This window comes from Heptranchias perlo, chromosome 11, assembly GCF_035084215.1.
Source record: "Heptranchias perlo isolate sHepPer1 chromosome 11, sHepPer1.hap1, whole genome shotgun sequence".
NCBI classification, from domain to species: domain Eukaryota; kingdom Metazoa; phylum Chordata; class Chondrichthyes; order Hexanchiformes; family Hexanchidae; genus Heptranchias; species Heptranchias perlo.
The window spans coordinates 13,467,003-13,482,788 of record NC_090335.1 but is presented as its reverse complement, the minus strand read 5'-3'; positions in this window follow the sequence as shown (position 1 = coordinate 13,482,788).

Sequence of the window (15,786 nt, the reverse complement as noted above, 5' to 3'; positions counted from 1 at the left end):
TGTGTACGTGATGGTTTTCTAGACCAATACGTTGAGGAACCAACTGGAGAACAGGCGATCCTAGACTGTGTATTGTGCAATGAGAAAGGATTAATTAACAATCTTGTTGTGCGGGGTCCCTTAGGGACGAGCGACCATAACATGATAGAATTCCTCATTAAGATGGAGAGTGAAGTAGTTGAATCCGAAACTAGGGTCCTGAATCTGAATAAAGGAAATTACGAAAGTATGAGGTGCGAGTTGGCTATGATAGATTGGGGAACTTTACTAAAAGGGATGACGGTGGATAGGCAATGACTAATATTTAAAGAACGTGTGCAGGAATTATAACAATTATTCATTCCGGTCTGGCACAAAAATAAAACAGGAAAGGTGCTCAACCATGGCTTACAAAAGAAATTAGCGATAGTATTAGATCCAAAGAGGAGGCATATAAAATTGCCAGAAAAAGCGGCAAGCCTGAGGATTGGGGGCAGTTCAGAATTCAGTTTTTTTTATTCGTTCATGGGATAAAAAAAAATTGATGTCATCAAAGGTCTGCATGCTTCAGTTGAAGCTCAGACTGCTGCAATGTCAGCTCAAACAGCTGCTATGGAAGCGCAGACCTCTGCTATTGTGGTTCTGGGTACATAGAAACATAGAAAATAGGAGCAAGGGTAGGCCATTCGGCCCTTCGGTGCCTGCTCCACCATTCAAAATGATCATGGCTGATAGTCTAACTCAGTACCCTGTTCCTGCTTTTTCCCCATATCCCTTGATCCCTTTACCATTAAGAAATATATCTATTTCCTTCTTGAATGCAGTAATGGCAGCTTTTTTTGCTGCAATGGAAGCCACGACATCGGCCATCAGGTGCTGCATCACGGTGGGTTCCACAGGTGTGCTGATGGAGGTGGCCACCCATTTCATGTGAGAAAGGATGGGCTCCAAGCTCTGCGCAAAGCCCTGTGCCAAGTTAGAGCTGGACTTCTCCATGCCCCTTGACATTGTGCACAGGCTTTCTGGCAGGCTTCCCAGTGCAACAAGCATTTGGTGGTGTACGCCCATCAGCCATCTTCTGTAGCCTGGCCCATCGAAGTCCTCATCTGACTCCTCCGTAGCAGAACTAGTGAGTGACCTCGCCCTCCGGCGATACCTGTGGTATCCGCTCCCCCCGCTCCGGCTCCTGCGCACTTGTGCTCGGTGTCTCACCACGTGCAGATCCCTCCTCTAACCTAACCTCTAAAGGACATGCGGTGTCAGTATCTGAGCTGGTGGATGGAGGATCTCCTGCCACCCTGTGGGTACAGGATGGCCCTCCTTTCGTCCACCCCCTCCACCAGAGCCTCCAGTGCGTGGAGGCGTGCTCTCATACCAGTCTCACAATCCTTCCTGCCATCTTTCCCTCCTCCCAAGAGACTGTGCACCTGCCCTTTAAAATGTGCACCTGCACCTTTAAGAGGTGCAGACTGCCTGTGACAAGCACTGGCCATGCCCCATTTCGGGCTTCCTGATTCTCCGTGCAGTGTCTCAGCAGCGTACTAGTGCTGGCTGCACGGAGGAATCATGTTAATTAGCAGGCATCACAAAGCTCATGTTCTGCCTGTGCAGGAACCACCTGGCGCAGGTTAGTCGCGGATTGCAGTACCTGCGCGAGGTTTGTTTTCCTGTCTAATTCAACCCCCAGTAAGTCTAGGCACAGTGGAATTCTGTGCTTGGATCCAAAGTTGATTTTTACAATGACCCTGAAATTCCACAGGGATTCCATCGAACACGCTCCTGTGAGGTAACTTTAACTTTTATCACCGGGTGATGGAAGTTAAAATTAGCCCCTTTATCAGTATGGGATTTTCTGTAGTCAGCACGAAACATTTACAGTTTTTAATAAAGATAAATCTACTCACTGATTTAAGTCAGTGAAGTACTATATGAAAGGAGATTTCAAACTCATTAGTCACATTAGTCAGGTCAGGACTCTGAGCGTTCTAATAAAAACAGTGGGCTGCTGACAGGGTTGGAAGTTTTGTCCTCTGACCGGGAGTGAAATCTGACCACTTCCAACATTGTTTTCCTCAAAGTATTAATTATGATTTTGCCCAAAGTATTAATTATGATTTTGCCCAAAGTATTAATTATGAAGGGACTAAGCTATGCAGTGTATCCACAAACTGTCTTTCACCTCTGGTACCTGTGGTTGAGTCTAGCCCAGACTGATGGGATGGCCTTTCCTCTCCCCAAGAGCTGTGAGGAGGCTTTTGGAACTGAGTTTGGAGAAGTATCAAATCAGATCCTAGAGGGCACAAGTCAGCTGCATAAAATTAATCACATTTAATCGGCAATGTCATTCAGGGAGGCTGTAAGAATGATGTGTGGGATGTGAACATGTTCCATTCCTACAACAGGGATGACAGTTCAGGAGAGGAGGTTTTAACCTTGAAGGTGGCAATTTTAAAATTTTAATATTTTATTTATATTTGTAAATGTGCACGAGTCAAAGCGAGGGCAATCAGTGATAAATTTGTACACGGTAAATGTTAGGCCCCTAAAAGTGTTGTATGTAGTTTTGGGGAAAAGGACACAAAAGCCATAGAGACTGTCCAGCGTTGGTTCACCAAGATGAGGAGAGACTTTAGACACTGGGAGTATTTTCACCAGAGCAGAGAAGATTTAATATTTTTTGAAATTATGAAGGATTTTCATTGGGCAAATAGGTGATTAGGGAGTCAGTGATCAGGTGTTCATAATTTTAAAATCCTCACTAAAAGAATGAGGAGAGAGTTTAGGAGAAATTTCATTACACAGAGGGTTGTTGGAGCATGGAATGCTTTGCCACAGGGAATGGTTGAGGCAGTGAGTATTGTACCTTTTAGGGAAGAATAGATCTATATTTGAAGCTGAGGATGATACAGGACCATGGGGAGAATGGGACAGTGAGATTAGTTTTGAATTACTCTAGCAAAGAGCTGGACATCATGGGCCGAATGGCCGCCTTCTGTACTGTAAACTTCTATGGGCTGATGGTGTTACATACGAACATACAAAAATGACAGGCAGGAAAAGACTAGCTGCTCCATTAAGCCTGCCCCACATGACTAGACACTTCCTACCCCCACCTCCTTTCCTCACTCCACCGCCCCCCCCCCCAAACCATGTGATCTCCTGGAAGATGCAAAAAAATGGGTAAAACACAGGGCCAATAAGGGGAAAGAAAAACTGGTAAATTCCTCACCGACCTCCTCAGGTGATCAAAATCAGTCCAGGAGATCACAATGACCATGCATGCATTTACTGTTAATCCACTTACCCTTTATATGATGTGATCTCTACCCCAGCTTAGAACCAGCCTAGCTTCCCTTTGAAGGCATGCAGAGAGTTAGCACACACCACACAGTCTCAGAGAAAAGAAGAACCACCTAACATCTAGCCTATTCCTACTCTTGCGTAGTTTAAATGCATATCCCCTGGTTGTTCCCAATCTGTCAAACTGAAATAATCAGCAGAATGGATAGTGTCAGAATAATTCGACTTGACTCCAATTGGATATAATGATACTTTATTAACTTCACACAAGGATCAATACATGCAAGTGTCTAAGCTGTAGTTAACAATACAGAACAACAATTATATTACCCGTTCTGTTCTGGGTAGAACATGTGTCTGCTTCTCGCTCCTCTTGCTTCTACACTAACAAAGTCTCAGACTCCTCCAGTTATACCCCAAAAGAACAGAACTGCGGTAAAATACATCCAATCAGGTATTTTCCCAAATACTCCCTTTAATTTATCCAATCATATGGGCCACGCATGCTTGACCAGAAGAGACAGTGCCTTGTGTCCCCCATATCTCTCCTTATTCTCAATAACAAGATTCTTAGCACAATGTTTCTCTGTCCCTGCAGTTGATGAATCACCCTATAGGCCTTGAAGGTAACGGGAGTACTATCTAGCTTCAGCATTCCAGTATGTCTGAAGGAGTGGGGGTACTGTTATGTTTCTCCCTTAGTTTGCAATAGGAAGATTCTCACGGCTGTTAGTCATCATGCAGCTGCAGTAGCTTAATTTAAAAGCAATCTATATTATGGTACAGTAGTTCCAGCTAAAGCCTTGACTATTTAACCCTTTCGAGCCTGGTTCCCCTAAATACCTTAAAGAGACAGTAGGGGTTAAAGGTAGTTACTCAGACTGCTGGAAGATGGGAAGTGGTATTCCACAGGGATCGGTGCTGAGACCATTGTTGTCCACCATTTACATGAATGATTTGGACTCAGGAATCGTAAATACAGTTTCAAAATTTGCTGATGGCACCAAATTGGGGAGTATAGTTAATACTGAGGAAAACTGAGACAAAATATAAGAAGTTAATAAACTTGCAGAATGGGCATGTAAATGGCAAATGAATTTCAATATAGACAAGTATGAGATATTACATTTTGGTAGGAAGAATAAGGGAGCCACATACTGCTTGGATAGTAAGTCTAAATGGGGTAGAGGAGCATAGAGAACAGGGGTACAGATGCACAAATCACTAAAAGTAGCGATGCAGATTAATAAGGCCATAAAAATGCAAACAAAGCACTGGGGTTTATTTCTGGAGGAATAGAATTCAAAAGCAGAGAGGTTATGTTGCACTTGTGTAGAAACTTGGTTAGACCACACTTAGAGTACTGTGCACAGTTCTGGTCTCCATATTACAAAACAGATAAAGAGGCACTGGGCGAGCATGCAAAAAAGATTTACAAGGGTGGTACCATAGAATCATAGAAAGGTAACAGCACGGAAGGAGCCATTCGGCCCATCGAGTCCATGCCGGCTCAGTGCAAGAGCAATCCAGATAGTCCCACTCCCCTGCCCTATCCCCGTAGCCCTGCAAATTTTTTCCTTTCAAGTACTCACCCAGTTTCCTTTTGAAAGCTACGATTGAATCTGCCTCCACCACCCCCTCAGGCAGTGCATTCCAGATCCTAACCACTCGTTGCATAAAAAAAGTTTTTCCTCATGTCACCTTTGGTTCTTTTGCCAATCCCCTTAAATCTATGTCCTCTGGTTCTTGACCCTTCCACCAAGGGGAACAGTTTCTCTCTATCGATTCTTTCTGGACCCTTCATGATTTTGAATACCTCTACCAAATCTCCTCTCAACCTCTCTGTTCCAAGGAGAACAACCCCAGCATCCCTGGAATCATTCTAGTAAATATTTTCTGTACCCTCTCTAAGGCCTTCACATCCTTCCTAAAGTGCAGTGTCCAGAACTGGATACAATACTCCAGTTGTGGTCGAACCAGCGTTTTATAAAGATTAATCATGACTTCCTTGCTTTTGTACTCTATGCCTCTATTTATAAAGCCCAATATCCGTATGCTTTTTTAACCGCTTTCTCAACCTGCCCTGCCACTTTGAACGATTTGTGCACAAAAACCCCCAGATCTCTCTGTTCCTGTACCCCTTTTAGAATTGTGCCCTCTAGTTTATATTGCCTTTCCTCAATCTTCCTACCGAAATGTATAACTTCGCATTTTCTGCATTAAATTACATCTGCCATGTGTCTGCCCACTCCACCAGCCTGTCTATATCCTCTTGAAGTCTATCTCTATCCTCACTGTTCACTACACTTCCAAATTTTGTGTCATCTGCAAATTTAGAAATTATGCCCTGTACACCCAAGTCCAAGTCGTTAATATATATCAAGAAAAGCAGTAGAGTGCTAAATTGGGCCGTGTAGCGCCCGTTGTTTCGGTGCTACACGACCTCTCCAACATCCAAGATGGCGTCTTGGATGGGCACGCACATTTCCTGCGTGACATGCGCCAGACGCCATCTTGGAACAGGAGTTAGCGCAGGCGCAGATAACAAACGCTGGAATCACGTAAAGTAGGGAGAAAATGGCTTCAATCAGTGTACAACGCTGATTTAAAGTGATAGACACCGTTTTGGGACTTAACTCAACGCACAGTCTTAACTCCGACCATTTGAACGTGTCTTAGAGTGCCTGGAGGACCCCCCACCAGTGCTATTTAAAACGACCATGCAGGATTTACAGGTTAGTGGCTGTATTATTGCTTCTGGCTGCCGAGACATTTGTAACTGTTTTTGGAGGTCTCCTAGACTTCAATACTAGGACGCGGAGACATAGCCTAACGTTTAGAGCCAGGACATGTAGGAATGAAGTTAGGAAATGCTTCTACACACAAAGGATGGGAGATGTTTGTAATGCTCTTCTGCATACGGTAGTTGATGCTAGCTCAATTGTGAATGTTAAATCTGAGATTGATAGATTTCTGTGAACCAAGGATATTAAGGGATATGGGGCTAAGGCGGGTATATGGAGTTAGGTCACAGGTCCACCATGATCTCATTGAATGGTGGAACAGGCTCGAGGGACTAAATGCCACTGCCACATGCTGCCTCTTGATTTGCACCACCTTCTCCTGCAAGAAAACGGGATGTGTGTCTGGGTGCTGTGCCTGTAGTGGTTGAATAGCTGCCAGTGTGTGTGGCCTGTGAGTTGTGGGTGCGCGGCTTGAAACAGTGGTAATGTGTAAGGGTGAGAGGAAGCATCTGATTGGAAGAGTTGAGTACTGATGGAAAGAGTTTATTGGTATGTGGGGGATGGGGGGGTGTAGTGCATGGAGCAGTTGGTAGGAGACGCCACTTGACAGTTGACCTCACTCACCTTGACCACTCATGTCAAAGCACTGAACTTCTTCCTGCACTGCATCCATGTTCATGATGCTGTGCGCCTGGCATTGACTTCGCCCCCCGCTGTCTAGAGGCCCTCTTGCCCCCCCCCCCGCGGATATAGGATGTCCCTCCTTCTGTCCACCTCTTGCACCCAAGGTCTCTAGTGCATCAGCAGAGAACTTGCTGCATGCACTCTCACAGACCTGGTACAAACTCAGATCAGCAGATTGGTGCGGTCTGGCGTGCAGATTAGCGGATGTGGGATTTAGTAGTGTGCAACCTTTATTCAATGTTTTAACATAACTCATCAGTGTGTAAGCATAGGGTTGGGACCTGCATCTGTGTTTTACGTGTGCGATGTCTGATCTCTGTTCAGACTCTGTGCAGACAGCAAATAACAGGTACCAGCTACCTTTATGAGCCCTCTAAGAAACATCCTCCCTTTAAGAGATTGAGCTCCCTCTGGTGGTGGAAAGTGCAAATTGCATTGATTCCACGTGCAAGGCCTGGACAGGAACGCTGATTGCAGGTAAGTGCTCCGGTGGGTCCAAACTTGCATCCTGCCTGCGCAGGGGCCATTGGGCGCGGGGTACTAGTGCATCCAGCTACCCGCGTTCAAAAACGACCCCTATCGAATTTTTCCCCCATAGTTCCAGAATCAACCCCTGGGGAACATCACTGTACACCTCCCTCCAATCTGAAAAGCAACAGTTCACCACTACTCTCTGTTTCCTGTTACTTAGCCAATTTGGTATCCATGCTGCTACTGCCCCCTTTATTCCATAGGTTTCAATCTTGATGACAAGCCTATTATGCGGTAGTTTATCAAACGCCTTTTGAAAGTCGATGTACACCACATCAACCGCATTTTCTCATCGACCCTCTCTGTTACTTCATCAAAAAATTCTATCAAGTTAGTTAAACACAATTTGCCTTCAACAAATCTGTGCTGGCTTTCCCTAATCAATCCACCCTTGTCCAAGTGACTGCTAATTCTGTCCCGCATTATCGTTTCTAAAAGTTTCCCCACCACCGAAGTTAAACTGACTGGCCTATAGTTGCTGAGTTTATCCATACACCTTTTTTTGAACAAGGGTGTAACATTTGCAATTCTCCAGTCCTCTGGCACCACCCCACTATCTAAGGATGGTTGGAAGATTATGGCCAGTACCACCATAATTTCCACCCTTATTTCCCTCAGCAACCTAGGATACATCCTATCCAGACCAGGTGACTTATCTACTAGCCAGCTAGCCTTTCTAGCACCTCCTCTTTATCAATTATTAGCCTATCCAGTATCTCAATGACATCTTCCTTTACTGAGACCCTGGTAGCATCTTCTTCCTTGGTAAAGACAGATGCAAAGCACTGAGACGTTATAACTATCACAAAAGATTGAACAGGCTGGTATTCTTTTCTCTAGAAAAGGGGAGGCTGAGGAGTGACCTGATAGAGGTCTTTAAAAATATGAAGGGGGTTGATAGGGTAGACATAGAGAAGATGTTTCCACTTGTGGTGGAGACCAAAACTAGAGAACACAAATATAAGATAGTCATTAATAGATCCAATAGGGAATTCAGGAGAAACTTCTTTACCTCAAGGGTAGTTAGAATGTGGAACTTGCTACCTGGAGTAGTTGAGGCAAATAGCATAGATGCATTTATGGAGCAGCTCGATAAGTACACAAGGGAGAAAGGAATAAAAGGATATGCTGATAGGGTTAGATGAAATCCATGGCAGGAGGCTCCTGTGGAGCATGAACACTGACATGGACCAGATGGGCTAAATGGCCTGTTTCTGTGCTGTGTCATTTCTATGTCATTCTATGCAGTTCTATAATCTCTCATTAGGCATGCAACCTTTCATTATATTATATACCTCTATACCAGTATCAGGATGGAGTATTCCCAGGTCAGGTACAGCATTCTTTCTATTCTGCTTAACATCAGAAGAGCACCCCTTCTGTATCAATGTGAACTGTTCCACTTCCCACACCTGCCATCCTGTCTTTCTCTGAATGAGACCACTAATTCAGAGCTGGATTGTAGGTAGTTTTGTTCCATGGACCCGCACTAACAGTTGATTTAAAACTGCCCAAAAGTATTTCACTCAAGATTCCTCTAGCTGACAGGGAAAGCAGGTGTTCCTCCTGACAGTTTCGAGTTGACCAGGTTCTAAGAGACAAAGGAAATATGCAATCGCCGAGACAGCGAATCGGCAGCCCGGTTTACACTCCGCCCGATCTTGTTTTCTATTAAAGTCAATGATGTGGAGATGCCGGTGATGGACTGGGGTTGACAATTGTAAACAATTTTACAACACCAAGTTATAGTCCAGCAATTTTATTTTAAATTCACAAGCTTTCGGAGGCTTCCTCCTTCCTCAGGTGAACGATGTGAAATTTCACATCGTTCACCTGAGGAAGGAGGAAGCCTCCGAAAGCTTGTGAATTTAAAATAAAATTGCTGGACTATAACTTGGTGTTGTAAAATTGTTTACAATTAAAGTCAATGGTAGAGTAAATCGGGTGGAGTGTGAACGGACTGCCAATGCACTATTATCCGTTTTACACTCCGCCCAAGAAGGATTTCACCCCCGTTGTTTCCCTGCTCGCTGTACTATGCAGGTCAATTGCTCTCCGTTTTTAAATGCTCCTCTTGCAATCGTGACTTTAGTGGGGCAGGATCCCAGACATAAGTTAGCATGGCAAACGTGAAGTTAATTTCTTTTATACATCTGCATCCAGCTCGTACCTTGTTGTTCCAGATTCTCCTTCTCCTTTGCATCTCAATGCCATTCCTTTTATAAGTTCCAAATACCAAACGGGAAACTGAGGGATAATTAACATTTATATTCATTGGCAGCAGGGGGGACAAATTACATTGTTTACTGCTGGCCAGAAGCACACATTGGTCTCCCCCACCCCCGCCCGCCCCTCCATGCACTGGAAATGTTTTATTAAAAAGGCATCTACCCTCACTGCTATAGCTCCAGCCATAGAAAAGAACACATAGGGACACGCATAGCGGGATATTCCTCAACACAAAGCCAAGGCTTGATATCAAAGTGACTGAGCACGTACACAGTTAAACGGGATTAATTTCTAGTGGTTTCAAATGAACCTGAAGCAAGTTTGGGTCAATTTGAGTCTGGAGTTCAGTTAGATGCTCTGATACTGAGTTACAACAGACCATTAGCATCAAGGTTAGCCTTCTCTGTATCTAACCTACCTGGGGCTGTTCTATGCTGACACATTGGGTACAATAAGCACAAAATATGTTTGCCATTGTTGGCATCCCATGTATCGATTAGCACAAAATCTACCCAAAAAAAATAAGGAAAAATAAACATAGAAACACATTTTATACGAAATAAGATTAACTAAAACCCTCATGTGCAAAATAACCCATCCAGGTCCTTAATCAATTTTTCTTCATAATTCATACAAAAGATCATAAAAGGAAGTGTGTATGATCAATGGGGTGTTGAATCATCTCTATTATTATCTTCAGAAATTGTGTCTTTCTATTACCAGCACAGAGCAGTCTTGTCATGAACTGGAGTACAGTCTACAAAGGATACAGTCATTTAGAGTTCTGCAGGTTAACAATATCACAGACATATACTGGAGTTAGTTGTGAGCACAGCATCTCAAGAGTGACATAAATTAAATGTCATTTAATGAGCAGACTTATATTTATAGTGTTGGTCACGGAGGGTTAATATCAGTGCTGCAGGCCGTGGGTGGAGTGTCCCAGTACCCAGTGACAAGCAGTGTGCTGCATCTGATAACAATTGTTTCAAACTCCTTGTGTTGCTCGTTCCATAAAAGAATGCTTTTATTTAGTAATTCAGCCGGAATATTAGGATAAAATAGAAATTATGCATTTGGATATTTGTCTAATCATTTTTTGTGTGTGTGATGCTGAAATGTTTCTCTAGTGTTCAAAGGGCTAACCGTTAGGCTGCTGGTAGATTCTGTACTTCCTGGACTGTCCTTAACTGTTTATTTCAAATACTCCGACACTGAAGCATCGCCTACTATTACTGAAATGTCCATTCTAGCTTTATTACATTCACATTAAAATACATATGGGGTAATCGCTCATTAAAATATATATAAGGGGTAATCTTACAAGGCAAGACTGTCGGTGGAGCCTTGCCAGATGGGAGCGTAGATTGAAGATAGATCTATAACCTTTATAGGACCATTTCTCCATTCTCTAGGGAGCCTCCCCTCACCAAATTGCTCCTATAAAGTATATACATTAGAACCAATACTAAGTAAAACTGGAGAAATTAATAACTACTTCTGAACTACCTGTCTTCTCCCTCTCCCCTTCCATTTCCATTCCCCTTCCCCTTCCCTCATCATCTTCCCCTTCCCCTTCTCCTATATTCTGTTTTTCATATATTTTAACTATTAGAGGACCAGAAGGATCAGGGAATTTCAGTTTCATTGTGCCAACTACTTTTTTTAAGTTTCCAGCTCGGTCACTGTGAGCCCTAACACATTACAGTACTAAAGTCAATTAAATGTCAGCAGTACTTTATTACTACAATATTGAGTGATGAATTTAAGACTATAATAATTTTGAATGTTAGGTTAAGTAAAATTGAAATGATGTAACGGTATTTTTCTTTCAAATGTTTTGATGCTAAAATGTTCCAGCAGTGCTAAAGAATGAGTTTGAAACACTTTTCCATACTTGTTTTCATCTATCTCTCAGGTCCAAGGAGGTGGAATCCACACCAAAAAAAGGGTTGAAAACAAATTTGAAAGAGTTTTTTTCAAACAATTGTGTGCTAGAAGTCTAAAGATTAACAGGGCCATGTAACTCCCTTCCTAACAGCACTGTGGGAGAACCGTTGAAAATCCCTACGTGGTCAGTTTTCGGTAAAATATTAAGATGCCTACGTGGCAAAGAAGCAGAATGCAAAATGGTTAGAAAGGGTTAATTAGTTAGTAACTGAGATTGGTACAGGTGGCCTGGCCTCCTGCTGGGCCATATGTTTGCGTAGTCAGCAGGTTTGCATTGTCTTATCAATGTAGAGTCTTTGATGTGATTCAAGGACTGGTCTGAATGTCTCCATGTTTATGGCAGATCAATATAGGTAACGAGCTTAGCCAAAGTTGAAAGACATTCCAGGTTGGAAGATAAGGAACAGAAGGGACAGGGAAGAACATTCCAGGTTGGAAGGTGAGGAAGTATCCCCTTTGATGTCTAACAGCAACATGATCAGCACATGGACGATTTATGATTGGCCGGCAATAATGTAACCTCGCATGGCAACCTATGCCCGGCTTATGATTGGTGTTGACCCTCGTTAAGTATGTTCCAACCCTATTCATCTGTATAAAAACGTGTGGATTTCTGTATGTTTCTTGTTCTTGCTCTGCCAGCATAGAGGGACTCTATCAGGAGTCCAAATCAATGCTTCAGACTAAGAACCCTGCTATTAAAGTTGTGATGAACTTTAAAATGTATTCGACTTCAGTTTTTACTGAACCAGACTGAGGGGAAAGAATCCGGATTGTCACCGTCACCACACGGACTGCAGCGGTTCCAGAAGGCGGCTCACCACCACCTTCTCGAGGGCAGTTAGGGATGGGCAATAAATGCTGGCTTCGCCAGCGACGCCCACATCCCGTGAACGAATTTAAAAAATGTAATCTACAAGGTCAGGGAGGATTCCAATGCCCTTAAAAGTGACTCGGGGACTCCATCCCTCTCACTGGCCACTGTCTGAGGCTGAACCAGACCTTCACAACCTTGGCGTCCTATTTGACCCTGAGATGAGCTTCCAGCCACATACCCTCTCTATCACCAAGACTGCCTACATCCACCTCCATAACTTTGCCCGCCTCCGCCCCGCCTCAGCTTATCTGCTGCACAAACCCTCATCCATGCTTTTGTTGCCTCTAAACTTGACTATTCCAATGCTCTCCTGGCCGGCCTCCCATTTAGCACCCTCCATAACCTTGAGCTCATCCAAAGCTCTGCTACCCATATCCTAACTCGCACCAAGTCCCGTTCACTCATTACCCCTGTGCTCATTGACCTACATTGTAACCCGGTCTGGCAATGCCTCCATTTTAAAATTCTTATCCATGTTTTCAAATCCCTCCATGACCTCGCCCTTCCCTATCTCTGTAACCTCCTCCAGCCCTATAACCCTCCGAGATCTCTGCGCTCCTCCAATTCTGGCCTCTTGCGTAACAACCGTTTTGATCGCTCCACCATTGGCGGCCGTGCCTTCAGCTGCCTAGGTCCTGAGCTCTGGAATTCCCTCCCTAAACCTCTCCGCCTCTCTACCTCTCTCTCCTCTTTTAAGACACTTCTTAAAACCTACCTCTTTCACCTGTCCTAATATTTCCTTATGGTGCTCGATAAAATTTTGTTTGATAATGGTCCTGTGAAGCACCTTGAGACGTTCTACTACATTAAAGGCTCTATATAAATGCAAGTTGTTGTTTTGTTGTTGTTGTTGTTGGCGGGGGTGTTAGGGACCTGAAAGACGCGAGTGTGGCAAAATTTCCAAGTTTGAGCCAGTAATCTGAACCTGTCTGGGTTTAGTATGACAAAGATAAGTATAGATGAGGGAGGGTATCTCACTATGGAAACCTACAGTCCCACCCCCAGCCCCATCACAGCATCCAACGGCCTCTTAAATGACTCCCAATGGTTTAGCCTGGATTTGAACTCCCGGGCGGAAACAAGGATGGGAGAGGGGAGAAGGGAGCTGTCAAACCTCCTGCCTGGGAGTCTTCGTGGGAGGGCTGGTCGATTTTAATGGCCAGGCCTCATTAACATCCCGCTGGTCAGCTGCCCACTTGAAACAGGTGTAAAGTAGCAGCCGGCTATCAGCATTCAGGTAAGTCATGGGGGGAAGGGATAGATCGTCGGGGTTCCGTGAGTGGGAAGGGGGGAGAGAGCCTAGATCTCTGGTTGGAGTGACCACGGTGGATGGTCCAGTCAACAGGCTGTTAAAATTGGGTCAGGGTCCTATCTGAGCAACAAGACCCCGATTAGCATATATTCATGAGTCAGGGAGACGCCTCAGCCGCCCGGCCTTAAAATGGCCATGGGGAGGAATTGGAGGGGGGAAAAGAGCCACTCGGTTTTAATTCCTATTCCCTCCAGTTTCCGTTGCCAGAGGGAATTAAAATCCCCCTTTTTGCCTCCACCGTCTCACCCCAGAAGGCCATTCCAGGTATTATTCACTCTTTGGGGGTAATTTTGACTTTGAGCGATAGTGTGAAATGATCAGCCGCCCGTTATATATCTCTCCCGATTTTCATTTCTATTGAAGTCAGTTGGAATGCGGCCAGCTTTTCCTTTGTACTGTGATGTTGTTGATAATTGTTTCAGCTCCAGTCTGGTTCTGCATTCAATGAGCAAGGCTGACCTCCAAAAACAGGCTGGCTCATTAATGAAAAAAATTGTAAATTGTCCTAATTAGCAAATTGCATTTGTAGAAAGGCACTGTATCATTTTGAAGGGACTGCTGGATAAATAAAGTATCTTCTTGGGTACTACAGGTAAAAGTTCCATGTATTTTATTTCAGTTTTATGAGGCCCTATACTGTGTACTCTTTCAAACATTTTTAGGTCAAAAGTTAATTAAAATTCTGAGAAAAATATTAGCAACTACCGATGTGTCGTCACAACCCAAAATCAAATTCTGTCTTTTCCAAGTAGAAATATTTCTATAATGGGTTGTGACCTTAAATTCATAATAATTTCTTCCTAAGCATTAAAGAGCTGGTGCCCTTCACTTGAAGGGAACAAAATGATTCATTTTTGACACTATGAGGACCTAATGCTTTAGATGCCAATAGTGTTAGGGACAACAGTTTAATTGAAAAAGCATTTGGATAAACTTTTCAACAAAGGCTTGGCACAATGAAGTAAACTCCATCAAAACATATCATTATGCTGCTTGTGTGTGACATAAGCATAGTGAAAATGTTGAAGGACATCTGCCTCCTCACACAAATATAAAACTGGCTAAAGTTCTTTTGTGAAGACCTTTTAAAAGAGCTTTCTTTGGAAAATCACAGTAAAAGTTGGTGAAGCCAGTTTCAGTCCTCATTTGGTATTTCAGAAAGATAAGTTTTTATAAATTAATTCTCAGGATTTGGGTGTTGCTGGCAAGGCCAGCATTTTTTGCCCATTCCCAGTTGTCCTGAGAAGGTGGTGGGCCTTCTACAACTATGTGGCCTGTTAGGCCACTTCAGAGGGCAGTTAAGAGGTTGATGTGGGACTGGAGTCATATATAGGTCAGACCGGATAAGGATGGCAGGTTTCCTTTCCTAAAGGACATTAGTGAACCAATTGGACACTTTTCCAGATTGTTTTTAAATTGAATTAAAACTCTCAAACTGCTATAGTGAGATTTGAATTTGCATCATCTGGGATTATTAGTCCAGTGCCATACCCATCACACAACCATACTCCCCGGCTGCTGTCTAAATATTTCAGTTGCAATGTACTTTTACTTCTAGCAATGCTTTTAAGGTGAGAAGACAGAAAACAGTGGATGTTCAAAGCACAGGTAAGTCCTGGCCAGTTTCCCATGATTTTAAGTAGTACCTTGATAACCAAGGACTATGATTGACTTGCGGATATTTCTCTCCTTTTTCGGTTCTGCCAGGCATGTACACTTCAGGTGACTTGCAATCTGTAACCAGACACTAAGTGGAGCCCCAGAGTGATCTCAAACCACTTTTGCTCTGCTTTTGCTTTCTTTTGGAGCGAGAGCCCAGCATCTTCCCCGTGATTCCATGACACCCTTTTTTGGCACGGACAAGAGGTTGGGACTTCATTTTGTGGGGAATAGTGAGGCCACTGGGCTGCCTTTGTAGATTTTCTGTGGTATATGCCAAAATCGTAGAAGTAACTCCCTCACTGTCTTAACCGCCACCCAAGCCTGTCTTAGGCACCCAAGCTACTTGGTGAAGTCAAAGGTTGAAGGTTAATTTTGCAAATGTAAAATGACAGGTTGCAATCCTTAAAACAGATGTTGCCAAATGCATGACTTCATTGTTTCATTTTACATGCACCCTGTACATAACAGCAAGTCCATTCAAATATACAAAGCCACATTTAATACAGCCTCTGGAATAC